The sequence below is a fragment of the Callorhinus ursinus genome, unplaced genomic scaffold (genome assembly GCF_003265705.2).
Source record: "Callorhinus ursinus isolate GAN/ISIS: 27379988/994484 unplaced genomic scaffold, GSC_fseal_2.0 scaffold11, whole genome shotgun sequence".
Taxonomy (NCBI): domain Eukaryota; kingdom Metazoa; phylum Chordata; class Mammalia; order Carnivora; family Otariidae; genus Callorhinus; species Callorhinus ursinus.
In genome coordinates, this window is record NW_027397073.1 from 41,304,530 (window position 1) to 41,331,625 (window position 27,096).

At 34.8% G+C, this 27,096-nt stretch overlaps 1 long non-coding RNA gene across 1 annotated transcript in view; it reads right to left on the minus strand.

The window, feature by feature from the left end:
* The window catches only part of LOC141373681 (uncharacterized), a 714,213-nt gene that overhangs the window by 112,454 nt on the left and 574,663 nt on the right, over positions 1-27,096 (minus strand). The window lies entirely within an intron of this gene.

Genomic DNA, 27,096 nt, shown 5'->3' on the forward strand with positions numbered 1-27,096 from the left:
AAAACTTGAATCCAGAATGTTCTAAGATTTTTATATCAAGTCAATTTTATAACACTTAAATTGGCTTTCATTGTATTAATCAGAAAATCTTCACAAGTATTTGCATATTTTTTCCATTGAAAGTCCTTTAGAGACTAATTTGTCTTCCCTTTTCTTTCAGCGTTATATTTTAGCTATCCGAACAAGGTTTATGTTATGTTTTGTGTTTAATTTGCTTGCTTATTTGTTTTTGTTAATTACAAAAATCTATTATTAATCTCTCGGTATAAAATTTATAAATGTAATTGCACTCCTGGGTCTCTAAGTAGTCAAACTGAAGGGAAGTTATCAGGAATAAAGGGAATTAATCTCATTTCATTTATTTTAAGAGGCTATTTTAACATTTTTCAAAAGTTCTTCTTTTTTTTTTTAGGTTGGCCTGTTGTCTATGTGCTAACTGTGAATATGTTCCCTCAGATGAAAAAAGGGCCTTTGTTGTTGTGATTAATGATCTTGGGATGAGGAAAACACCTTGAGTTATCAGGGTGGCCCAATAGCATAACCGGGTCATCACAGTGGAAAGAGGAACGTAGGACTGTCAGTTAGAGATATGAAAACAGAAGAGGCCAGAGAGGGATCTGTAGATGTAAATGGCCTCCAGAAGCTGGAAAAAGCAAAGAAACAGATTCCTCCCTAAACCTCCCAGGAGGAATGCAGCCCTGCCAACCCCTTGGTTTTAGGAAATTTGGCCTCCGGAACTGTAAGAAAATGAATCTGTATTCTCCTAAACCACTAAGTTTGTGGTAATTTGTTAGAGCAGCGCTGGGAAACTAGACAATGATCAATACTAGAAATGTTTTGGATCATGGAAATTGTTTTATAAAACAGAGAGAGGAGAACTAGTATGTATTGAATACTTTATTCAACATATCAGGAATAATAAAGGTACACATTTTGCAAACCTTATCTAATTTTATCTTTAAAATTTTGTGAGATGGGGCTTATCTCCAGTTTAATAACTAAGATTTGTTAATGCACACCACCACCACCAAAAAAAAATTAAATTAAATTAAATTAAATTAAAAAATCACACAGTTAAATGATAGAACTGGCATTCAAAACCAGTATCCTTGGAAGAATGAAGGGGGGGAGTCGGAGAAGATGAACCATGAGAGACGATGGACTCTGAGAAACAAACTGAGGGTTCTCTAGAGGGGAGGGGGTGGGGGGATGGGTTAGCCTGGTGATGGGTATTAAAGAGGGCACATTCTGCGTGGAGCACTGGGTGTTATACACAAACAATGAATCATGGAACACTACATCAAAAACTAATGATGTAATGTATGGTGATTAACATATCATAATAAAACAAACAAACAAACCAGTATCCTTGGCCTTAAAATTTATTGTTTGAGTCAAATTTTAGATCAAAATTATTTCTGAATCTGGAAACATCTGAAATAACACCATCAATCCTGGCTTGATTATTTCATTTTCAAGATGATTTTTTTATAGACTTTACTAAACTTTTAGTCATCTTTTAATGATTCACCACTGTCAAGAAGTCATCCTTGCCCCTTACTTCCTTCTGTTATCATGGATTAGTTGGTCCTTTTAAATGTTCTCCTATTCTGCACCTCCATCCATTTTTTAAAGCAGTTTTTTGTTTCCCTTGTATTCTACAAGCATCTTTACAACATGTAGAGTTGATTTTTTTTTTTGTATCTAGTATGGTAACGCAATGATTTGTACTTTTCAATATTTTTTATATAACTAATAATTCAGAGCATGGGCCCACTGATATTTTAGTAAAATGTTAAAAAAGAAAATTTTGAAATATTGGGCAGTTGCTTTATTATTATTTTTTTTAAAGATTTTTATTTATTTATTTGACAGAGAGAGAGAGACACAGCAAGAGAGGGAATACAAACAGGGGGAGTGGGAGGGGAAGAAGCAGGGTTCCTGCGGAGCAGGGAGCCCGATGCGGGGCTCCATCCCAGGACCCTGGGATCATGACCTGAGCCGAAGGCAGACGCTTAACGACTGAGCCACCCAGGTGCCCCAGGGCAGTTGCGTTATTTAGACAAAACATCTTTATCTTTACATCTATATCTATCTATTTGATGATTCGTTGTGTGAATTTGACCCATGATACAAATGTTGCCTGAATGTTATTTTATTTGTCCGTGTAGTTGATTCTAAAATATTGTTTGGAAATAACACTACTGTAGTACTAGATAAAGGAGGCAATATTATTCAAAGTTGTCAAAAAGAAAGACTGAAAAGAGAAACAGAAACAAGTTATCTACCAAAAAGTCAATGGCAGAAATGAAAATAGGAGGGTGCCTTGGTGGCTCAGTCAGTAAAGACACTGACTCTTGATTTTGGCTTAGATCATGATCCCAGAGTTACGAGATGGAGCCTCATGTGTCAGGCTTCAAGCTCAGTGTGGAGTCAGTTTGAGATTCTCTCTCCCCTTCTCTCCTTACCCCTCCCCCTGCTTGTGCACTCTCTCTCTCTATTAAATAAATTAATAAAATCTTAAAAAAAAATGAAAATAGAGTCCAGTTAAGCTAACAGCATATACTACTTTCTCTTCTCAAATGTTTCCCTCTTTACCTCATGGTGTATGTGACTTTCAAGTTATTTCATCCAATATAGTCCCACATGAAAAAGAGCTGAAGTTGACCTGTATGTACCTATTGGTTCAGTCATGTCTGGATCCCAGTCCTACCACCCACTAATACACTGTTCCCTGCTGTGAAGTCGAAACATAAAGTGTAAAATGCATCAGAAACGTGTTCTGTTACAACAGCAAATCTGAAATACAACAGGATCTTTTTTAAAAAGCAAGACTGTAGGAGTGCAGAGTGCAGTGTGTATATGATTTTAATACAAGAAATATTTTCCTGGTAAACTTGTATGTGGTTTACTAAATACACGAGACAACAGAGGAAAACTGTGAAAAGAGCTGTATGTACACATCTTGGGGCTCTGATTTAATCAGATTTGCTTGAGCTTTGGCTCTTGAGATTTTAAATCAAAATGTTACTTTTGAGATGAAGAATATGAATATATTGGAATATATATTTTAAAATATGCTGTATATTTTTAATATAACAATCATGGAGTAAAACTTTCACATTAATCAATCTTTGAACTATCAAAAGGTAATTGTGCAAGACACTTGTTAAAATGGGCAAGGAAGTATCTATTCAAGATTATTGCAACAGAGGTCAAGATTATAGGCATGAGAAATTGAACTCAACTCCACTGAAACAAAAGGCAGAAGGATTTTCAAACTCTAAAGTGGACTAATGGAAAAATACTGAAGACCCTAGGGGAGGGTAGGTTGGTGTGATTAGGCTATCAGTGTTTGCTAATTGATGCTTATCAAAATGAGGTTTTTACTCTCCCACAGAGACTGGGCAATGGAGGCCTTATCTTCCTAATGATTATAGTTCAGAGGGATGTTTCCCAATTCCTAGAGTAGGACCATACATTTCTGCATTGTAAAATATTTGCATCTCAAAGGAACAGAGAAAGAATTTACAATTGAAAATTTCTAAAGTAAATGTTCTGAGAGAAAGGAGGGCAGGAGTTTATATTCAGTAAGAAATCTATCTAAAATCTGGTGAACTTGGAGGGAATGTTAAGGCCCTCCTGGTCAATGTATATAATGCATAATTTGAACAACATGAATTATAATTATAATACTAAAAACATTATGTTATCTTGAACAAATTTCAATTGTGTCTTTAGGATTCAAATTTTTGGTGAAATGTAATATTTCAGGACCTTCCTTTTTTTCTTATACTTAAAATATAAAATGCCAGTAAGCAAATAATCTGTTAGGAGGCTGTTGGGTTATATTTTCCTTTAGTTAAAAACCATAATGCAGAAAAATGTTCTTTCATGTGGTGCCCCATGGCTCAGTCAGTTAAGCGTCCAACTCTTGATCTTGGCTCTGGTCTTGATCTCAGGGTTGTGAGTTCAAACCCTGCAGTTGGACTCCATACTGGGTGTGGAGATTGCTTAAAAAAAGAAAGAAAGAAAGAAAAATGTTCTTTCATATTTTTTTAAATACCACAAAGATATTTCAATAGTAATCAATGCTGTCAGGTTGAATTTCCAATAGTTTGAAAATCTAATTTATACCATATAGGCTTTCATGAAGAGTACAACTATGAAAACTAGATAATTCAAACAATGATGACAATGGTTTACATTTCCAGTCTTTTTTGAAAAGAGATATCAACACAATATTGCTACCTTCAATTATATAGTTTTATAACTCCAATTTAATTTCTGTATTTATAATCAGATCAGCAACATGTTGACATGGAAAATAATAAGAAAAAATTTATCCAAGGTTAGTATTTTAATTTGTGCTGGTGAGATCATGCAAATTAATTTTTTTTAAGTGATGTGGGTGGGGGGATTCAATTATTTAGCTTATCTATTGTGAAATTATTAAAACTGAAAGGGACAACAAAACACTTAAAAAAAGAAATGAGCTGTATGAAAACCTAGAGTAAGAGTACAGAGCTGAGTAATTTTGAAGTGAATACCCTGTCTGGACATTTATTTTTTTTTAATTATTTTTTTAAAGATTTATTTATTTATTTTAGAGAGAGAGAGAATGGGAGTGGGGAGAAAGGGGCAGAGGAAGAAGGAGAGAGAAAATCTCAAGCAGACTCCTGACTGAGCATGGAGCATGACATGGGCCTCAATCTCAAAACTCTGAGACCATGACCTGAGTTGAAATCAAGTCAGACGCTTAACTGACTGAGCTACCCAGGCACCCCTGTCTGGACATTTAATTTCCATTGGGTTCTACACCAAAACAAAAGCAAAAACAAAATAAAAACTAATAAACAAAAACACCAATAAAGCAAAAACAATAATGGAGATTTTATATTTCTAACATTAAAAAGAAAGGAGGAGAAAAAGGAGCGAAATTCACTACTATTCTTCCTGGAGACCACTTAAGGGAAGCACAATTTGTCACCCCAAAAATATGTCTCTTTGGGATTAAGATTTGGTTAAACTTGTTATTTGTAAAAAATTTAAAAACAAAAACAAAATCAAAAAAACCAACAAACCAAAACCAGTAGACATGAAAAAAGCTCCGAAAACCAAGTCGGAATTACCTTTTTGCAAAACACATGTACATTTAGGGGCGCCTGGGGGCTCAGTCATTAAGCATCTGCCTTTGGCTCAGGTCATGATCCCAGGATCCTGGGATCGAGCCCTGCATTGGGTTCCCTGCTCCGCGGGAAGCCTGCTTCTCCCTCTCCCACTCCCCCTGCTTGTGTTACCTCTCTCTCTGTGTCTCTCTCTGTCTGTCAAATAAATAAATAAAATCTTTAAAAATAAATAAATAAATAAATAAATAAATAAATAAATAAATAAAACACATGTACATTTATAAGGGAAACCCCTATTTGTAATGGTATCTCCATCTCTGTAGAAGTATTACTAAATCTCCATAAAAATTTAACAATGAAGAAAGCATGGATTTAAATCTGCATAACAACATACCCTTGTTTATTGTGTTTTGCCTGATAACTTCCCATAACTGACTCTTCTCACCCCCAACATCTTTTTTTTTTTTGTCTTTAGCTGAAGATGACATTTAAGGTGAAGGCTTGGGCCATTTCAGAGAGTTACTCAATTTTCTTGGAGGAAATTAAACAGGAAGTATACATGTTATTAAAGATTTTTTTGTTCTTCCTCCTATTAATCTGCCTTTTATTGGGGGGAGGAGTCTCAGTCAAGAACCTACAAGGGTGGAGGGAAAATTATTTTTCCTGAGAAAACCTCTGAGATTTATTGTCTATCAGAATAAAATCAGTATGTGCTTTGAAAATGGTCCAAATCATCTGGTTGTAGCATTTCCAAGGTTCTTATGAGTAGGACTGAATTGAAGATATCAAAGGTCATTGGTGTAAACGACAATAATAGAGCTAGGGTAATACTGACAATGAGGCGTATAATGAACTGGACTTCATTTTGGAGATCCTCAGTGACCAAAAAGAGAATTGCAAATGAAGTGGAAATTTAGAGAAGATTAGTCAGGGATGATGAAAAAAGACTATTTTAAAAGGTAGAATTTCAGGTCGGTTACAGTTTAGTGTAATGAGATTCTACTCTTAAGTGAAAATTCATTAAATGACAGAAATAATTTAAATAATGAGAAATTCTATTAGATAAGACAGCAAAGTCCATATATCCAGAAGAGATGTTCTCTCCTGCCTTCACTCCCTGAAAACCACAATGAATCTGTTTCAGTCACTGGTCCATTTTGATCAATTTGACCAATGCAATCCATCAAATAACCCAAGAACCTTTTTCCTTGATGGCGCTGAGTTAATTTATTATTAAAGTTTTGTTAAATTATTGTACAAATTAACAGATATAATTTATTATTTAAATGTATAAGTCTATGACCTTTTTCCTAAATTTGTAGTTTTTCAAGCTTAATAAATTTTTATTTGTGTATACAGTGATGCAAGTTGATCTATCTATTTATCATCTATATATATTTACATAGAAAATTACCACTAAACTACCTTTCAATGGTTACAATAATGATTCATCTATATAAATTTTTTTATTCTTAGAAAAATATCATTTACCATAAAAGCCTCTTTGAGAAAGCCACTATTCTACTGACAGTGTTGCTTTCCATTATTATAGGTAGATACCTAGTTCCACCATTTACCACTTATATGAACTCCAATAAACATATTATCCTTTCCAAACTTCAGTTTTCTCACTGGTGAAATGGTGGTAACTACCATTCTCATAGGGTCGTTCTGAGGAGTAAATGAGCTTACTCAGATTATGCCAAATTATGGGAATGGAGGTTGGAAGATGGACCATTAGCTCGCTGATGTTCATCAATAAAATATATAACTGAAAGTGACTTCCAAAAGTATTTAGCCTTTTCCATCATTTACAGATAAGGAAATTAAAGATCATGGAGTATAGTGAATTAGCAAAGCTATACAACTTGTTGGAAACTGTGACAATTTTAGAATCCAGTATTCCTAGTTGTCTAAATCAGTGCTAAGAAAGGATCTCTTTAAATATTCTACTGGGTAAATAACACTAACTATAGTGATGAAAATAATAAATTACCCCATAATGTGTTTCAATAAGACACTTTTGTCTCCATTTCTGAATAATCAGCATCCTTTTTGAGAGTCATATGCAAATTTTCAGTTCTAGAGATATTTTATATTTCATTTTTTAATATTCTAAAAAATCAGTAAAAGTCTAAAGCTAATTTCAAGAAAGCTATGTGCCTACTCTCAGATTATAGTTTTATCACCTATCCTTTCTTCAAGAAAAAAAGAAATCAGTTGAGAAAACATACATATATTTCCATGCATACAGAGAAATATTAAAATAATTTGTAATACCTAAAATCTAGGAAGAAAATACATAAATTAATCATTTTAAATATCCTGAAAGTGTTCTGTTTACACACACACACACACACACGATCTTTAATCAGTGGTTGAAGAGAATAAACTTAGTTGGTGATGTTTAAGGAAAAACTGGTAAGGGTAGGTACTATAGGTTTGTAAGATTTTTCTCTCATCAGAATTTTATAATCCAAGAACAATTAAAAAATTTGACAAGGTTTTCTGTATCATGAGCATGGAATATTCAGTGCTATAACTCTTAATTTCATGAGAAAAATTTAATCATAGGGTGCTAGATTATCTGGTAGGTCTCAAATATTTGCTTCTAGTAGATAGTAATCTTCTGCATATTGATATAAGTGTCTTGCTTAAACAAAAATACATTAGTACTTATATATAATAATTGTAATGTAAAAACATAAAAATCTAATTCTTTGTTATACATTTATTTATAATCCCTATAATCCTTTATGAGCATACATAATTAAATACCAATTACCTCATTTAAAACTTGATTTTATGTACTGTAATTTGGGGTGTTTACTTATTAATTTTTAATTACTTCTTAATTAAAATTTGCAATTTATAAAATATGTATTCCTTTAAAATAGCTAATGATAAATACAAGTAAATGAAAATAATTATTTTACTTACAAGTTAATAATGATTAATTATTATCTTTTTTAACTGAGATTTTGTTTCCTTTAATGTTTTCAATAACATATTCTTACAGGCTCTCTAAATGAAATAGTTAGGGACATTTTAAGTATAGACGATCTCAAAGATTATTGCCCATAACAAGTATTTTCACCTAGTGAAACACAGTTCTTGTGGTTGGTAATTCAGGATGAAGAAAGTTCCTGCAGTTATATTCTCAACTTAAATGGTGACTGACTCGTCAGAAGTCTTATTACAATATCACTTTGTGGATTTCTCCTGGGACCTAGTTATTGCAAGTGTCAGTAATTTGTTAGAACACTTCATCTCCTATAACATAGACTTGTGACCTAATTTAGATTATAGTTTTCTTTTTATAACAACTCTTTAGTGTAGTTGAAATAAGTGCCATTTTACAGATCAAATAGCGTTGAGGAAACAGAAGTTCCATTAATCCTCATTTCAATTATAAAAAACAAGTTTATTTTTTTCTCAATGTGCTCAAATCACTAGCAAATGGCATAAATGATTAAAAAGGAATTATCTAATAGATTATTTCATGTAATATTTTTAAAAATATGAGGTAAATTATTTCATAATTATCAATACATGCATATTTTAGTTCTATCGTTAGTCATGTGAAAATGTGTTATGCACATAAATCTATTGCATATATTTAAAAACTTTGTCCAATAAGAGATCATGTCCAAGATGCTGTCTGAAGTTAAACACCATAAAACACTCACTTTCAGTGAAAATATATTTCTGATTTACTGAATGAATCTTGCTCAATTGCCCTAAAACATTAAGCTCTTCACACTTCAAGTGGTCTCTTCTAATTATGTTTTCATTAACTTTGGATTTATAACATAAGCTGGTTTATGGGTCAAAGGGAGGATATTAGAAAATCAGTTGAGAACACATAAAAGACAAGTTGAATAGGAACATTTCACAACTTAGATACTGGAAAATTATTTTTCATACATAGTAATGGCAGGAGAAAGATGTCTACAATATCAAGTTTTAATGAATATATCTATCCCATTAGTCTTCTCATTTATTCAAAGCTTTTGTGTGACTTTCCAAAGGAAAGCAATGGTCTATTTCTGTGATGAGTCAGCAGGGGGCAGTAGGTATCACAGAAAGATAATGGAAGAAGCTTGAACAAACTCTTTTCCAAAGAGTTCGCTCACAAACTTCTAAAAACAAACCTGTTAAAAGCAAATCACTTTGTTGTTTCTATGTCTGCTTTTATACACCTGTTTGAAAATGAGCTGATGTAAAAAGTAAACCTATTCTCAATGTCCCCAGAGTACACTTGTTGAGTGCCTTTATTTTCAACGGGAGAAAGTTAATCCATGTAAATAAAAACTCTTACTGGAACATCAAGAATAACATATTTGGATTTAAATGAGCCCTTGGCTTGATTTGAACAGCTTAGAATTTTATAGGGGTGGTACTTTCACCAGTCCCCCCTCCAGTAAAGATATTTAACCATAAATTTTAATTTTTCTATGTAGGTGAAATTAAAGCAATATTTAGAATATAAACCACTGTAAAGCCAAGGTTTTCTAAGATAAAATCACTAAAATATTATAAATACTGTGATGTCTTTTAGTTTAAAACCTGCTTCAGTGAGGATTTCTGCTTTGCTTTGTTTTGTTTTGTTTTCTGAAGTCCATTTAAAATATAGCTTTCTGTGGTTACTATGCAATAATGGTAGCTGATTATATGATAGAGCTGCACAATAATAATTTGCAATCTGTCATGTGTGAAATCTTGCATCGAAGCAGATAAACCCAGGCTGCTGAAGTGTGCTCGGTATCATTGCATTAGATGTAATCGCAGATTGTCTAAAAGTATATAATAAAAACACTGTGTTTCTTCTATGATTAGAAATTTGATTACTCTAAATTAACATTCTGCCAAATGTTTTAAAGATTTTTTTATAAGTTTAACCGGAACTTTGTACATTTTAATTAAAATGATCCACCACAAATGCAGAAAATCCATTAGGAAGAACAAACAAAGTTTGCTCCACCTGGTTATTTTTTACAACCTCAAGAAGATTTGAAGAAATGTCATGTTCAATTCCACCCATCATCCTATTGCCTTTTATTCTGTAATGAATATGGAAAAGATGATGAGGGCAGTTTACCAATGAGACAGGCCATAACGCTCAGATGCTGAATAACATTATCATGATTCTTATCACCCAATGAAACTAGAAAATTAAAACTGTAGGGAGAATGACCCTCATGTAAAATTGAGGTCATTTCTTTGAATGTTGTGACAAAGAAAAACTTCCAGGTGTATTACACCCTGTACCAATGTCACAACTTGGGCACATACATATAGCGTGCTGGCATCAAAATTCGTTAGCCTGCTCCTGTTGGTAAAACTTTCCCTAGGTTTATTCAGTAATCATAAAATTATCTTTATGTCCATGATAAAAAAAAACACACAAAAACATAGAAACACCTTTATGTACAGTTATATATGTATAAATTTTATCCATGTGAAGTATGTTTGAAACTTAGCTGCAGGTAGGTATGAACTGTGAGATGTGGGTTGCAAGACTGGTTAAGCAAATATAGAATCTTCATGGACTGGGAAAGAGGTCTTATGATTAATTGACATTAGTTTACAATGGACCTCGTGAAAAGAGTCTGTTTGCCTCTCTTTCTAAGAAGGATAGGATGGCTGGTTAGGTTGCCAAGATAAAGAAGATGCCCTAGTCAAGAAGAGGTACGCACAGAGATTCATAAGCTGCAGACTTTTTTGAAATTGGGGGCTTTCAATCTAAAAATGAAAATGGGTGGAGAAAATTGTTACAAAAAAATAAAATATTGATTAACAGCTTACTTTTCTGACAAAATCTCTATCAATCCAGAATTTTGTGGTGGTATCAAATTTTGTAGGGGATGGGACAATTACTGGCTGTAGCAAAAACAGATATTTAATCAATAATAGTAATAATGCCAATAAAAATAATAGCTAAAATTTCTTGATCAAAAATGATGTGCCAGAAACATTTCAAAGTACTTTCCATATATTGTCTTATTTGTCTCTTGACAAATTTAAGAGGCTGATACTAATCTTATGCCCATTCTATAGATGTAAATATTGAGACAAAGAGTGATTGGCATCCCAATGTTCTGAGAGCTAGTTAGTTGTGGACCCAGGATTTGCATCTAAGATATATGGATTGAGAAATATAGACCCCCCTACTCATATCTATAAAGCTATTTATTTATTTATTTATTTTTTAAAGATTTTATTTATTTAATTGACAGAGAGAGAGAGAGACAGCGAGAGAGGGAACACAAGCAGGGGGAGTGGGAGAGGGAGAAGCAAGCTTTCCGCTGAGCAGGGAGCCCAATGCGGGGCTCGATCCCAGGACCCCGGGATCATGACCTGAGCCGAAGGCAGTCGCTTAACCAACTGAGCCACCCAGGCGCCCCTAAAGCTATTTATTAAGAACTTCGAAATAGCTAACAAATTTATGCTCTGATTTTTGTTGCTAATTAATATTTGGTCATTAACATATTACTAAAAACTTTTAGTTTTATATTGCTAATGTTCTAAAATTTAAGTCAACTAACACTGAAATTGCCTATTTCTATTAATTAAGATACAGTATATGGCCTTTCCAACCACGCTTGGAATTTTTCAATTTGTCAGCTCTGACGGAGTTGAATGATTAGAAATGGATGAGATTATATATATTTCACTAAAAACAATGTAGAGGACTACATGAGAGCTGAAGAAGTTTTCGTTGTGCTTAACTGTTCATGTGAAGAAAGGGGTACAAAACTTAGGTAAAAAGAACGCAGAGTAGAAGTCAAATGTATATACCAGGAACATTCTACTGCCCTAAGTTGCTAAATTATATAGTTCTCTGATTCTCTTCTTTTCACTTTTTACATTATATTACTACTATTTATGAATTTTCCTTTACCCCATGGTATTCTCATCTCCTTGAGATCAAGGTCCTTATTCACATCATCTATTGACCAGCAAAATGCACTGAATGGTAACAAAAGAGGACAGCATATATTGAACAGTTACTATGCACCAGAGTCTGTGCTAATCTAATTATTATCTGTTCGTTAGTTCAGTTAATCTTTACAACGGCATGAAGTCCTGATAAATAAATAGCTTCAGTTCCCATCATACTAAGTGGTGAGGTTGGAGTAGCTTCTGTTAACTCCAGAGTTTTACATTAGAAAATGGAAAAAAAAAACAAAACAAAACGAAACGCCCCCCCACCGCCCCTGCTCCCGCAAAACCATGAGACAGTGGAGAGGAGAGCGTGGTGAAAAAGTGAATGAATAAATGAATGTACATGTGAATAAGGCATGCTTCTCAATTTTACCTTATATTGCATAAAGCTGTTTTTTTCAGTACGTGCTATAAATTTTTTTTTACAAGAATTTCTAACTATCAGAAAATGTCTCCTTATATTTTGGAACTCTTCCTCACTAACTCCATTTATTTTCAGAATATAAACAATTGAATGATCTATTCACTATGACTGTTTTGAAGTTTGTATGGCAATGCTTATGGTACAGAAATTTACTGAGCTTTTGATAAATTGCCAAAAAATTTTACTGTCATAAGTAACATTGAGGAAAATCTTTTTTTCCCCTGATTTTACATTCTCTTCTAATGTGATGTGTGTGCATATGTGTGTTTATTATATGGATAATGGTTAAAAAGTCAATGTAGTGAGGGGCACCTGGGTGGCTTAAGCAGTTAAGTGTCTGCCTTTGGCTCAGGTCATGCTTTTGGGGTCCTGGGATCCGGCCCCATGTAGGGCTCCCTGCTCAGCGGGGAGTCTGCTCCATCTCCCTCTGCCCCTCCACCTGCTTGTGCTCTCTCTCTCTCTCTCAAATAAATAAATAAATAAAATCTTAAAAAAAAATCAATGTAGTAAATTGGTGAGAAATTTTTCATCATTCCTTTATTTTCAGAGGAATAACTGAACGATTGGGGGAAGCTGACTGCCATTTTTATCATAGACACCTTGATTCTTCCCTGTGTCTTGAATCATAGAGATGGGAGGGTAGTACATCCATAAAATCAACAAAATGTTTACATTGTGAAATGTGCATTTAGCATGATCTTCAATATGACACCTGACATGATCAGATTTCTAATGTTCTGATCATTATGTCTATAAGCAAAGACAGGTGAACACAACTTAGGTAAAAAAAATTGATTAAAACGTGTTTTTTTTAAATATGTGTTCAATTTTTGTCTCTATCAAATAAATTAAAATCAAATTAAAAATATCAAGATTGCTACATAATTATCATGTTAATAGGGTTTATAAAAGCAATAAAAAACTTTTCTACAAATTCCATGAACTAGATATATTTACTGATTGAAAATGTAAATGTTATGCTTTATAACTTACATATTTATAAGATGGGATAGAATTGGACATTTCAATTTAAGTCTGTATTATTGTTATTTTGTTTGTATATTTTTGTTTTCATGTTTCAGGTTTTTTATGCAAGAGCCACCATGAGCATTTAAACAAAATAAATTTTTTTAAAGATTTTATTTATTTATTTGAGAGAGACTGAGAGAGCACAAGTGAGGGCAGAGGGAGGCGGAGAAGCAGACTCCCTGCTGAGCCAGGATCCCAATGTGTGGCTCGATCCCAGGACCCCGGGATCATGACCTGAACCAAAGGCATACGCTTAACCAACTGAGCCACCCAGGCGCCCCTAAACAAAACAAAATTTTGAAGTCATATTTTGCTTCAGTAGGGATATAGAGTACCAAAGCATATCAGTGCAAGTATATTTTAAATTTATTAAATTATTGTTAGTTCAGGATGTTATCATAAATTGGCCCTCACAAGAAATTTATATATGAAAGGTAATTTTTTGAACTAGGTGAAATAAAAGTCTTTGAGCAAATTGTGCTTCATATAATTGAAGAAAAAGTTATAATCTGAGTAACTTGGATCAAATGCTCATATTATACTTACTATAGGTCAGATATAATTATAAATAACATTTTTGTATATTTTAATTCAATTCATAAAGGTGTCATAATTATTATCTGATAGGTATGAAAACAGAGGTAAAGAAAGGAAGGATAAGTTACCCAGGGACGTGTAGTTACTGACAGAACACCTGGGATTTAAACTAAATACTCTGCTTCAGAGTTTGATCCTTTAATTGCTACTCCAGACTAACCCCTCTATTTTGTTGCCATATCAAGAGTCTAGAAACATTAGAATACTTTTGGATTTATTGACCCTTTTTATCTACAAGCTCATGTTAACATTTATGTATCAAGCTGATTGATTTGTGTATGTTGAGCCATCCTTTCATCCCAGGCATAAATCCTACTTGATCATGGTTCATGATCCTTTCAATGTGCTGCTTAATTTGGTTTGCTGGTATTTTATTAAGAATTTTGGTATCTATATTTGTCAGGGATATTGGCGTTTAGCTTTCTTTTCTGGTAGTGTTCTTTTCTGGTTTTGGTATCAGGATAAAGAGTTTGGGAGCGTTCCCTTCCCTTTGATTTTCTAAAAGAGTTTGAGAAGGTTTGGTGTTTGTTCTTCCTTGAATATTTGGTATCATTCACCAGTGAAGCCAACCAGTCCCAGGCTCTTCTGACTGGGAAATTTTTGATTACTGATTCAATTATTTTACTAATAATTGCTCTATTCAGATTTTCTATTTCTTCCTGACTCAGTCTTGGTAATCTGTAGATTTTACAAATTTTTTCCATTTCTTCCGTTGTCCCAGTTTGTTGGCATAGGGTTGTTCATAGTAGCCTCTTATGATCTTTTGAATTTCTGTGATATCAGTCATAATGTCTCCTTTTTAATTTATAATTTTGTTGATTTGTGTCCTTTCTCTTTTTTCTTAGGTTAATCTAGCTAAGGGTTTGTCAATTTTGTTTATCTTTTCAAAGGACCAACTCTTAGTTTGATTAATCTTTTCTATTGTTTGTTCTCTATTTCATTTATTTCTGCTGTAATTGCTATTATACCCTTTCTTCCCTAACTTTAAGACTCAGTGTGTTCTTTTTCTAGTTCCCTAAGGCATAGAGTTAGGTTGTTTATTTGGGATCTCCTTTGCTTCCTCGTGTAGGTATTTATTGCTGTGAATTTTCTACTTATGACTGCTTTTGCTGCATCCTATAAGTTCTGGTATGTTGTGTTTCCACTTTTGTTTCTCTCAAGGAAACTTATTTCCCCTTTAATTTCTTCTTTGATCCATTGGTTGTTCAGGAGAATGCTATTTAATTTCCACGTGTTTACAAATTTTCTAGTTTTCCTCTTGTTATTGATTTCTAGTCCTATGCCATTGTGGTTAGAGAAAATATTTGGTATGATTTCATTCTTCTTGAATTTGCTAAGACTTGTTTTGTGGCCTAGCATATGGTCTACCCTAGAAAATGTTCCATGTGTGCTTGAGTATGTGTATTCTGTTGTTGTTGGGAAGAATGTTCTATATATGTCTCTTAGGCCTATTTGGTCTAAAGTATTGTTTAAATCCACTGTTTCCTTACTGATTCTCTGTCTGGATGATCTATCCACTGTTGAGAGTGGGGTATTAAAGTCTCCAGCTATTATTGTATTACTGTTTATTTTTCCTTTTAGCTCTACTAGTTCTTGCTTTACATATTTAGGTGTTCTTATGTTGGGTGCATAAGTATTTATAATTGTTCATATATTCTTGGCATATTGAGTCTTTATTATTACATAATGACCTTTATTGTCTCTTTTTAACGTTTTTAGTTTAAAGTCTATTTTATCTAAGTATAACTACCCCTGATTTTTTTTTTTTTTTTTAGTTACCATCTGCTAGAAATATTTTTTTCCATCCATTCACTCAGCCTCTGTGTGTCTTTAAGGTTAAAGTGAGTCTTTTGTAGGCAGGATACTGTTAGATATATATTTTTTAAATCCATTCAGCCATTCCATGTCTTTTGATTGAAGAATTTACCTATTTATGTTTAAAGTAATTATTGATAGTTAAGAACTAATTATTTCCACATGTTAATAGTTTTCTGGTTGTTTGGTAGATCCTGTTTTCCTTCCTTCTTATCCTGCTATTTTTCTTTGTGTGTGTTTGGATGTTGGTACTGGTATGCTTTGACTTCTTGGTCATGTTCTTTTGTGTAATTACTACAAGATTTTCTCTTGTGGTTACCATGAGCCTGACATAAAATATCTTAAACTCATAATATGTTATTTTAAACTGACAACAACTTAACTTCAATAGAATTCATGTGCTTTACATTTTTACTTCTCCCCCTCACATTTTTGGCTATTGCTATTACAATTCGTATTTTTTTTTATATTGTGTAACTAATAACAGATTATTGTATTCATGGTTATTTTTGCTACATTATTTTATTTTTTTATTAAAGATTTTTATTTATTTATTTGACAGAGAGAGACACAGTGAGAGAAGGAACACAAGCAGGAGGAGTGAGAGAGGGAGAAGCAGGTTTCCCGCTGAGCAGGGAGCCTGATGCAGGGCTTGATCTCAGGACCCTGGGATCATGACCTGAGCTGAAGGCAGACACTTAACAACTGAGCCACCCAGGCGCCCCTTGCTACATTTTTTAAAGATTTTATTTATTTATTTGAGAAAGAGAGAGTGCGTGCATGTGAGCACGAGTGGGGGGAGGGGCAAAGGGAGAGGGAGGGAGACAAGCAGACTCCTTACTGAGGGGGATGCCCAAAGTGGGGCTCAATCCCAGGTCCCTGAGATCATGACCTGAACTGAAGTCAGACCTTTCAATGACTGAACTACCCAGGCACCCCTGATACATGTTTTAAACACTTTTAAGACAGAGTTGTGAATCATGCACCACTATAACCATATTGCAGTATCTAACTATGACTATGTATTTATCAGTCTCAGTGAGATTTAGACTATATTGTACTGTTTTTATGATGTTAAAGTTTTTTTACTTCCACTCAAAGAATTCCCATTATTTTTCATAAGGCAGGTCTGGTGGTAATGAAATCCCTGTTTTTGTCTGTTAAGGAAAATCTTTATTCTTCCTTTGTTTCTGAAGGACAGATTTACTGGGTATAGCATTCTTGGTTGGCAGTTATTTTCTTTTAATATTTGAATATGTCATCCCATCCTCTCTTGCCCTGAAAAGTTTCTGTTGAGAAATCCGCTTATAGTCTAATGGGGGTTCTTTTGTGTATAACATTTTTCTCTTGGTGCTCTTAAATTTCATTTTTTTCTTTGACTTTTGATAATTTAATTATAATGTTGCTCAATGTAGCCCTATTCAGGTTCAATCTACTTACAATCTTTTGGGCCTCCTGGATCTTGATGTCCATTTCTCTCCCCAGGTTTGGGAAGTTTCCAATCATTATTGCTTTAAATAGACTTTTTTTTTAAAGATTTTATTTATTTGACAGAGAGAGACAGAGTGAGAAAGGGAACACAAGCAGGGGGAGTGGGAGAGGGAGAAGCAGGCTTCCTGCTGAGCAGGGAGCCCGATGTGGTACTTGATCCCAGGACCCCCGGATCATGACCTGAGCCAAAGGCAGATGCTTAACAACTGAGCCACCCAGGTGCCCCTTAAATAGACGTTCTGTCCTTTTTTTTTTTTTTAAATTTCTCTTCTCCTTTTGAAGTTCCCCTAATGCAAATATTTTTTTTCTTTTCATTGTGGCCCACAAGTCCCATAGGCTTTCTTCACTGTTTTTCATTTTTGATTCTTTTTGCTTCAGTGACTAGGTGATTTCCAACCTCCTAACTTTCAGGTCACTAATTCTTCATGGCCAAATCTACTTTTGAAACTCCCTATTTAATTCTTCAGTTCAGTTATATTTTTCAACTCTAGTATTTCTATTGCTTGTGTTTGATGCTGGGTATTCCTTGTTAAGCTTCTTGTTTTGTTCATATGTTATTTTCTTAATTTCATTTAGTTGTCTGTCTCTTTTTTCTTGTAGTTTGGTAAATTTCCTTTAAAGGGTTATTTTGATTTCTTTGACAGTTCATAGGTCTCTGTTTCTTTAGGATCAGATATTGGAATTTTATTACTTTCCTTTGGTGCTGTCATATTTATCTGATTTTTCATGATCCTTGATTCTTACATTGGCATCTGTGCAGTTGGGTAATGGGTTCCTTTTCCAGACTTCAGAGATTTGCTTTAGCAGAGACTGTTCTTTACCAGTCAGCTCAGTTGGAGATTCAGTGTGACTGCTGGTAATGTCTTTGAGCAGATGCGGCCTGCTATTATGGTCTATTTTTGGACTAGGCAACCTTTTGATCTCTGAGGAAAGGAATAGGGGAGTGTGCCACTGGCTAAGAACAGTTGGATAAAATTCTAAGTTTGTTCCTTACCTATGTGAGGCTGTAGGGTGGGGCTCTGCAGTTGCCTCAGTTCCCTTGTCAAGTTTACTAGATGGCTGGGACTGGGTACTATGTTCAGTAATAAAAGGCACTATGAAACTCCCTGTCCTGTGAGGGAGGAAGGCCAGGGCTCAGGGCTGTTGTTTGATGGCCCTAATCAGGCCTGAGTGTGCAGTGAATTCTCTGGTCATATGAGGCCACCGATTTCGATCTGTAGACCAGGGGAACCATGGCTGTGCTCTTTGTTCAAGTGTCACTGTAGGGCTATTGAATGGGCTATGCCAATTCCTGTGTGCCTTGCTTAAGTTCCTGGGTCAGACATGCTTAAAACTACATTCAGTGATAAGCAGAGCTATGAGTTAGATTTCCTGCCCAGGCACAGCCAGAGAAGCTGTTCCAAAACTGGTGAAGCTCTTTGCTTATTACCTTAACTCAAACTGGCCTATAACCCAAGTTCCTTAGCCAAACATAGTTACTGGCTTTTCTCTGAAAACTATTGGCTCTATTGGCCTTTCTCTCAGCTTAAATGCCAATGAGCCACACAGCATTCAGATGTTTTCACCAGCCCTCTGGTCAGATGGAGTTGGAAGATACACTCTACAGCAGGTGGGGCTATCCCTCTGCCCCCTTGCCTGGGTAAGAAGAGGGAAGGACTGCTCCAGGCTACTCTCAATTTCCCAAACAAGCTCTCTGGTTGGGAGGTACCAGGAGCTCCTCTCACCTTTATCTATGAATTAATTTCCCTGCCTGTATATTGCATGAGAAGCCTCCAGACACAGTACTGGATTTGCTCTGAAGGCAATTAGCTTTGCTTCCTGCTTCCCAGTTTCCAGGAATTGTCATCAGCCCTTCTGATCCGTTGGGGCTGGCAGGTACTGTCCACTGTAGGTGGGGCTGTGACTCAGTCCCTTACCTGGGTGTGGGCAAACCAGGCTCTAAGGCCAAGAAACTCCTCATTCAGGATTGATTCAGGAGGTCTGCACCTACTGAGTTCTCTGATCAAAGTACACTCTCAGTTTGGTTCTGCAGATGTGCAAAACTGTTGGATGGGATTTCTACTTGGGTACTGCAGTTATGAATCTGGTCTGCCAAGATCCACGTGCTGGTTGTTGCAAACTCCTTCCCCTTTCTCTGTAACAGTTCAATTCCTAGTGGCTGGGTCCTGTAGATTCTTCTGCAATTCCCATGGTGAAAATCAGAGTAGGGGCTCCACAAAGCCACCCATAATGCTGGGGGGGGGAGGCTGGTTGCCCCCTTTGGGTTCCCTTTTCCCATTGAAGGATCTGGAAGCTCAAGGGAGACCTCTCCATATGATGCCATGCTGTCCTAGGGGGCAGTGTGATCAACTTCTCTTACCTAGACCTTTCTCTTACCCTTCTAATATAGTCTATTGTGGTCTTTGAGAAGCTGAAGGTGCTGCAGCCCAGCTCCCATGTTCTATGATTCTCTCAGTGGTGTATAGTTCTTGAATAGTGGTGTCTTCTTGTGAGGGGAAGTAAAGTCAGGAATAAACCATGTCACCATCTTGGTGATGTTCTCCTAAATCAAATATATACATCTTTAAAACTTTTGCTATTAATAGAAAAATTTACAATCAATTCTGGAGCTTACTTTTTATGCACCCCCTTCCCTACAATGTACCAATAATTGCCAGTTTCAATTGAAAGTAAATTCCAGTGTCACAAAACATTGCATATTAAACTTGACTGTAACACTTTGAAAAGTACACCATCTATGTAAATTTGTGGGTAATGGTACAAGGAGCAGATTTGGGTTTGGTGATCAAAAGGGCCTTTAAATCTTTATAAGGAGAACAGTAAATAATTTAAAACATAAAGTTTAAGTAGTAGTTTACAGATAACTTAGTATACGTTATATGTTCTTAGAAATGGGAGTTTTATAGCCCATTTGATTGCCCTCTATTGCTCTAGCTTTGTCAAGCTATTAAATATTCAATATTCTTATCAGCATTTCTGTCCCATATAATTTAGTTGGAAAGAGCTCATTTCTTTATGATGTAGTTGATGCTATTTATTCCTACGTAATTTTTAGTAAGTATGCATCTATATAAAATCAAATATGTATCTGTAAATTTATACTCCTTGTCATTAAGTAGTTTTAAGTAACTGCTATGAATATATGTAAGAATTATAAGTTATAAGCTAGTTCAAGCAATCAACTTAGTATTTGTGCAAACTGTATATCCAAAAGTATGTTAAGGACTTATAAGGGTGAACAAAATAGGAGATAGTGTCTTTGCTCACGAAGACCTGGAGAAAATAAGGGAAGACCAATTAAGAGCTAAAGATTGAGACACTGATTTTAACGTCAATAGAATTCAGAGAATGAGAAGCCCACTCTGGGCTGACACTCAATGGAAGGGGTCAGGAGTGAATACTCAGGAAGAAGAAAGAAATTGAAAAGCATAAGACTTCCTGTGATTGAAAGGAATCCAGACAAAAGGAATCTGAACAAATTTGTAGTTCTTAAAGCAACTTATAACATTAGACACCAGGAGCTGACCCAAGCAAACCCTGAAGAAATCATGGGGGATCAGTAAAAGGAAAGAGAGACAAATTTGGAAGGGAAAAAATTGCTTGAGAAGTCAAGAGATGAATTCTCAGTGTAGATACAGAAGGTTAGAGAGAGGAAAAAAGAGCCATTGGTTTCAGAATGGGTCTCAAGTTTCAGCCTGCAGAAATAGAAGACAAATTTTTAAGTCAAAATTAGTTTAAGAGAAGAAAAATAGTTAAGTGCAATAAAAATTGCAAAAAGGAAGACAAGCACATATTTATTTTTCAAGAATGGTTATGATCATGATTAGTGGTTGAATGAAAGCTAAGTGCTAATCTTTTACAGTGCACTTAAAACAATAATATCCTTCATTTGTATAGGATTATATCACTCATTATTGACAATTTTATGTGATTTCATATCTAGCGCAATTTAAAAACAACTTTGGGAAATCAGGTTACTATTAGTTACTATTTTCTTTTACCAAATTTTTAAAAGATTTTTTATTTATTTATTTGAGAGAGAGAGATAAAGAGAGCAGAGCAGGAGGGAGGGGCAGAGAGAGAAGCAGGCTCCCCACTGAGCAGGGAGCGTGACAAGACGCAGGACTCAATCCCAGGATCCTGGGATCATGACCTGAACTGAAGGCAGACACTTAACCGACTGAGCCACCCAGGCACCCCTCTCTTACCAAATTTTTGAAAGAAGAGAAATATTAACACTGATATGTTAAAATTTCTTGAACATAACAAGGCTCGCAAGTGTCAGAACTCAGATATTTTTAAAATATTTTAATTAATTAATTAATTAATTATGGAGAGCATGCATGCAGGGGTGGGAGGAGGGGCAGAGAGAGAGTGGAAGAGAGAATCTCCAACAGACTCCATTCTGAGCATAGAGCCTGAGGAGGGACTCAATCCCATGACCCTGAGATCATGACCTGAGCCAAAATCAAAAGTTGGATGCTTAACTGAGCCACCCAGGCACCCCAGGAACTCAGATATTTTGAATGCTAGTTTTGTGTTCTTTTATCACTATACCACATTGTTCTCCATCTGTTGGATGACTCTGATTATGTATATTAAATGTATTATAAATAATACACATATATCATCTTCTACATGTGTATACTATATGCATATAATATGTGAATGTTTTAATTAAAATAAATGCTTTATTTTTTAACTTTAATTTTTTATTGTTTCTTAAAAATTCATTAGCTTTCATTTATTTTTCAAACCACTTACTGAGATATGATTGACATGCAAAAAGCTATACATATTTAATGTACAGCTTGCTGAGTTTGAGCATAAATATACACCCATGAGATCATCACCACCACCAAAGCCATAAAGATATCCAAGTTTGTGACAATTAACTTTCCTCAACATGGATGTTGTTCCACTTTTGTCCACCCAAAGATATTCTGCTTGATAGATGTCATAGTTTAGAAGGTCTGAACCTAGAACAAGTTCAACTCTTAAATAACAATTTCCTGTAAGTCCTGGTGTTTAGGAAGTCTTTAACAATAGCACAGGGATCCAAGATTACCAAATAACCAATATCTTTCCCATGTGGAGGCTATATGCTGACTTATAACCAATTTCCCATGATTTCTGAGATTGAGTGAAAAATTGTAAATGCACAAACAGCTTCAAAAATTTTTTTCTCCCTTTCTCTGTCCACTGTTCAGAATATTCAACATGAAATTTTTACTTGCATTCAACCTACACAAATAGAGATTGAGATAATAGCAAATAATGCAAGAACTGAAAAAAATGATTTTGAAAAAGTCATGGACATATAAATGCATCTGTTACTCACAATTCCTTACTCATAACTAACTAAAACAGAGTTGAATTATTGAAAAGTTAATAAACTTATAAACAAAAAATAAATTGAACTAGTTTTGTCATTTAATTAATTTAAACATTAATTACAGTGGTAAAAAATAGCTTTAATTGTTAAATTTATGCAATTTATCAAAAAAATCAGAATGCAAGATATTTAGAGCATCCTGACAATGTCAATACAAAATGCAAACCAAAATCATTCAATACAAGACATGCGTGGATATACAGGATGCTTGGCAACCTTTTGTAGAAGTCTTTTTATAGACATATGCTTTCACTTCTAGCGGGGGAATGCCTTACAGTGGAAAGGCTGCTTCATACTATAAGTCTGTGTTTAAGGTTTATAAAATCTCAAATTTATTTCCAAATTGGTTTTATCATTTTGCATTCCTACCAGCACTACATGAGAGCTCCTGGCCCTCCATTTCATTCCCCAAATTTGGCATAGTTTGTCTGTTTATTTTTAGCCACTCTAAAAAGTATATATTGGTCTTCCATTGTCATATTAATTTGTAATCTTCTAAAATTAATGATATTAACTTTTTTTCACCTTCTAAGCTTATTATCCTTATATCATCTATCTCTCTAGCTCTCTAGTTAAGTGTCTATTCAAATAATTTGCTCAGTTTTTACAGGGGTATTAGTTTTCTTAAAATCGGTGTTTTAGATTAAAAAAATATATTCTGACTATAGGTTCTTTATCTGACATATGATTTGCAATATTTTTTCCCAGTCAGTGGCTTGTCTTTTCTTTCTCTTAATAATGACTTTCAAAGAGCAGGAGCTTTTAAATCTTCTACTCCTTTGCATTTCTGGTAATCTTTTTTCTTGTTGGGTGGTAGGTATTTTTGTATTCCTATAAATATTCTTAAGCTGTATTGTAGAATGGAGTTAAGTCACCTAAGACAGTTTAAATCTTTCTAGTCTTTCTTTTAAGATTTGTTAGTGGAGATCAGAGTAGAGGTCAGCCTAAAGTCAGTATTTCTTAAATATCTTTCATTATCCTCTAGGAAACCTTTTTAGATTTTTTTTTTCCAAATTACTTTCATGAAATTCAATGCCACCATTTATACAGTATTTCCATTTATATACTGTGGCTCATTAGAGGTCTATAAAACATTGTGCTATCTAAGACTTTCTTGACTCTGATTAATTTAAATCAGAAGCTGATTTTTACCCTGTCGGGGGTGATATTGCCCCTACTGAGAATACATGATCCAAGGATACTTATTTCCCACTACTGAGAACTTCTCTCTGTTCTCCTTCTCTGTTACCCTCCTTAAGGCACAGCATAACTGCAGACCATGTACCAGGCACTGGACTGGACTGGAGTGCTCTAGCATGAGGGTGGGGCCCTGTTTCCCTTAATGCACCTCAAACCTGTAAGGTCATTTTTCTACTGACTAAATAAATAGCTAAGCTGCTTGTAAAAAAAAAAAAAAAAGGCACAGCATAAGATTTCCCATCCATCTGTTGGGAACGGGCACTCTTCCCAGCCCTGCATCAGGGCCAGCCCCTGTTCCTTCTTATCCTTTTGTGTTCTTTTCCTGGACCTTGTGTAGCTACCTCACACTTGTGCCCTGATCTGCACTCAGCTGAATGTTTATGGTGAAGCTTTTGAAGATCTCTGGAGTCCTCCCTCTACCTAGCAGTTTCCTTTCTTACCTTCTGCCTCGCGAACTCTAGCTGCTTTGTTCTCTGGACTCTCAGATCTATCTCCTTAGGTGACCCACTGTATTTTATCTGGATTTTCTCTCCCTGTTCCCCTTCCTGGAAGTTCTTTCAAGAGAGTAAGCTGGTACAGTCACAGGGCTCACCTCATTGTATGTCATTTCTCAGGGATCTGCGTCCTTCATTCACTGATGAATTGTCTTGAAGCCACTGCTCCATAGGTTTTACTGCTTGTTTCTTTCGAGTGATAGGGCAAATCTAGTCTCTGTTTCTACATCTTGGGTTGAAGCAGAAACTTCCCTTTATAAGGTTTTGAAATGGTAATCCAAAACAAAAATTTGTCAAAAGGGCAAGGGTTTAAGAATTAACTTTTAAACTCTTTCGTTCCAGGAGCCAGTTTGAGGATGGAATTACCATTCCTCTGCCTGCCCTCCCTCTTTGTTTTTTTGTTTGTTTGTTTGTTTGTTTGTTTGTTTTTAACAGACAAACAATCCTCAAGACCCTGGACAAGCATATAGACAGGGGAAACAGGTCTTAGAATACTCAGAATCAATCTCATCAGTGAATGAACAGGTGATTAAGAGTAAACAAGGTGGTAGTTTCAGAACAATGTGAATGTACTAAATGTCACTGAATTGCTCACTTTAATTTTATATTATGTGGATTTTGATTCAATAGATTATTTTTAGAAACTCTCAGTTTCTTTGAAAGATGTATACATCTTTGATGAAATGTTCTCCTATACTAATTCCTTCTACATTAGATTCATGGTAGTCATAAGAGATATGGTTTATGGTTTTTCCAAGTTCTCATATACATCGATTATACCAAAAGATAATTCTTAACCTGAATGAGAATCAACAATACCATTTGAAACTACTATTTAAGCTGACTCATGCCCCATGCTCAGATATGATTCAGTAGGTCTAGATTTATGGCCTTGGCATCTGTATTTATGAAAAGTTGTTTGATGTCTCCATATACATTCCTTCTATTGAATTCTGCACTAAATCACATTCCCATTATATTAAAGACAATTTAATTGAAAAAATTTGATGATAAATTTTAGACTCTAACATATTAATATGGAACACATATTTGCTTGAAAGTTTAACTCCACACTCTATTACGCTGCACAATGAACGTTGCATGATTGAGCATGCATTTACCTGATACAAAACTGAAGTGGAGGTGATGACTGATAGAGTTCAGTACACGTTCAACATCTATGATCCTAAGTCAATGCGCACTTCTATTATGCGCACTGCAAGTTATGATCAGTGTACCTTCTTCTGGGTCATCAGCATCAACCTTTTATAGAACAAGGAAAATAGGAAAATGAGGTGATGGAAAAGAGAAGAAAGACAGCTGTAACTAGAACATGAAAGACCAGCAGAAGAGGACAAAATTGAGGCTGTAAGTTCAATCTTTGCAAGAATATTAACACCAACAGGCCACCTATATAAAAAAGGAGAGAAATAGACTCTCCCTCTTAATGGGGATCGCAAGTTTCAGAAAGAACATGTAGAGTAAAAAGGACTGTTGAGGACAGTTTGGAAAATACATTCTTCCTCTAAACATTAAAAAAAAAACCCACTTTTTTATTTCACCCATTGATAAATAAAATTGAAACATAAAATTAAAAGTTTTATATATTTAGATCAAAATTGTGCTACATAATATTTTTACTTGACTAGTTATTATGTGGACAGCTTTCTGATTAAGATTTCCTAGGTATTTTAACTCTATAGTTTATCAGAAATAAATCTGTTTCCTCACTGTTACTTTTCAGAATTTTATTATTAGATTCAAAAATATCTTAAAATATCTGTAATTCTTCAGAGTATTAAACATAAACAACATAAGCGCATGAAGTTTTTGCCTCTGTAAAGTTAGTTATACTTAATATAAGAAGTGTGATTTCCAGGGTTATCTCTGAGGTTGTTATTGTTACAAAATTTCAGTACAACCTACAGATCATGAATAGGTACATGAAAAGATGCTCAACATCACTAATCACCAGGGACATGCAAATCTAAACCACAGTGAGATACCACCTCACACATGTCAGAATGGCTATTATCAAAACGACAAGAAGGGCGCCTGGGAGGCTCAGTCGGTTCAGTGTCTGACTCTGGATCTCAGCTCAGGTCTTGATCTCAGGGTTGTGTGTTTAAGCCCCACATTAGGCTCCATGCTGGGCATGGGGCTTACTTGATTAAAAAAAAAAAAAAAGACAGACAAGAAAAAACAAGTGTTGGCAATGATTTGGAAAAAAGAGAACCCTCATCTCTGTTGATGTGAATGTAAATCTGTACAGCCACCAATGGAAAATTGTATAGCAGTTCTTCAAAAAACTAAAAAATAGAACTACCATATGATCCAGCAATTCCACTTCTGGGTATTTATCCAAAGAAAACAATAACAGTAATTTGAAAAGATATGTGCACCCATATGTTCATTGCAGCATTATTCACAATAGCCAAAATATGGAAACAACCAAAATGTCCATTGATGGATGAATAGATAAAGATTTGGTAGGATAAAGATGTCATACACACACACACACACACACACACACACACACATACGAATACTACTCAGCCATAAAAAAAGAATTAA